At 30.3% G+C, this 1,851-nt stretch overlaps 1 long non-coding RNA gene across 1 annotated transcript in view; it reads left to right on the top strand.

Annotated features, from left to right (window-relative positions):
• The window catches only part of LOC136796509 (uncharacterized), a 5,255-nt gene extending 3,404 nt beyond the window's left edge, over positions 1–1,851 (top strand). Inside the window, exon 2 of the long non-coding RNA XR_010844225.1 lies at positions 1,470–1,851. This is a non-coding gene — a long non-coding RNA (uncharacterized lncRNA). The remainder of the gene's footprint in view (positions 1–1,469) is intronic.

Consider the following 1,851-nt stretch of genomic DNA (forward strand, 5'->3'; position numbering starts at 1 on the left):
CTGCGGAAATCGGACCGTATATCTTTTTTTCTAGCAACAATACGACATTATTTCATTAGGATAATTTGCAGATCTCGCTGAGGGGCCAACAAAACTTCGATCAGAACTCCTCAAAAACAAAAAAAAAATTTGGCCTCAAAAATATTTCTAAGTCTGATTTGATTAAATTTGAGGCAAAATTTTTTTTTGGTCTTTCAGGAGTTCTAAAAAACTTTGAAGGGCTTCATTAGGGATAAGTGAAAACAAGATAAAAAGATTGTAAGAATTAAAAGAACATTAAAATAAATATACAGAAAAAAAAATTATAAAAAGTGTTTTTTTTTTTTTAAATATGGGAAAGAAATAATAATAATAATTTAAGGAAGTATACATATAAGTGGATTGGAAACTAGTTACTAATACTCGATACAGCCAGGTGTGATAGAATTCTAAATACAAAACTAGAGTATTAAATTGTAGAAAAATACTCTAGTTTGTAGTAGTATGTGTAGAAGGTAAACAGATATGTATAGTAAATGTGCCAAATAGTTTTTTCTACTATTTTAGTACCATTATTGACCACCACCGGAACTACCTTCCTCACAATCTACTTTATATGGTCAATTATCTTCTTCCATTGATTTTTAGTACAATAATCGTTTTCTTTTTTCTCAAATCCGAGAAAATTATATCAAAATTGAAACAACCTAAAACCGAAAACGAAAAAGAAATACTTTCAAAATTTTTTTAAAAAAATACGCAATATGCTATAATTATTTTAAGGTTTCTTCCTCCCGAAGTCTGTGCTGGGATGCATGTGTGGGTGTTTTAGTCCAGGGCTTTGTTTAGTAAAAAAACCCATTCATTTGTCATATATTTAATTTCTTTAACTATGAAAAAGATGGTCAGGGTTGTGGTAAAAAAACAAAACAAAATAGACCTTTTTTTACCAAGACCCTGACCATCTTCTTCATAGTTTAAGTTATACCATCTACTATTTATATATATAATTTAATTTCTTTGCCGACTGTTAAAATGATAATGACAAAGGAAAGAAGATTTCAGTTTCAACAAGTGATAATCCAGACATGTTTTGCTTAAAGAAAAAAAATTGTGATAATATCAGAGACTTGCTCATCCTTCAGAAAAAAATGAAATAATATAATTGAAAAATACTTTCAAGATAGTGCTGTTTGGTTGTTATGGTGACATCAATCTGTTCTTCGGGACACATCCTCTTACTGTCCACAATGTATTATTTAGTCAGTATCAGTATTGACTCAAAATTCGCTGATACTGACTAAATAATTGACTCAATCAGTATCAACTCGCTGATATCAGAAACTTAACCGACGTAATCGGCAAATTACCACTCGTTATACAGAGGGTTAGTTAAATTTGGACTATGCACCATTTATCTAGAAGCTAAATTAAGATATGTACTATAAATCAAGGTACAATTAAATTTACTTTTTATTGTAATGTTTCAGGGCCAAGGCTTCGATGGAAAACCTCACTGCATGATTCAAGCAATGAAAACAATGGGCTTTGCCTTTGGTCTACCAGGAATGTTCGGAGGCTTTCAAAATGAACAATTCAACCGCTTCGTGGAAAAGAAAGGGCCCAATGAAGACAATACCCAGCCAGAAGATGAGGGGAATCGAATGAGAAAATTAAACTTTTAATATTCATGCAAAATTTATCTTGATTTTCAGATCAAAGTGGTATGAAACCAACTTGTTCTTCAAATATCAATTAGAAAAAAATTAGAAAATGTGGCTAAAAACACTGATTGTATTTTTGAGTTGTAAAGTTCATTTGATTAATGTAGTTGATCCTTTAAGTTAATAAAGTTAAAGTATCAGTATTGTA

The sequence above is a fragment of the Halyomorpha halys genome, unplaced genomic scaffold, assembly GCF_000696795.3.
Source record: "Halyomorpha halys isolate HHAL.00 unplaced genomic scaffold, Hhal_1.1 Scaffold1871.1, whole genome shotgun sequence".
Taxonomy (NCBI): Eukaryota; Metazoa; Arthropoda; class Insecta; order Hemiptera; family Pentatomidae; genus Halyomorpha; species Halyomorpha halys.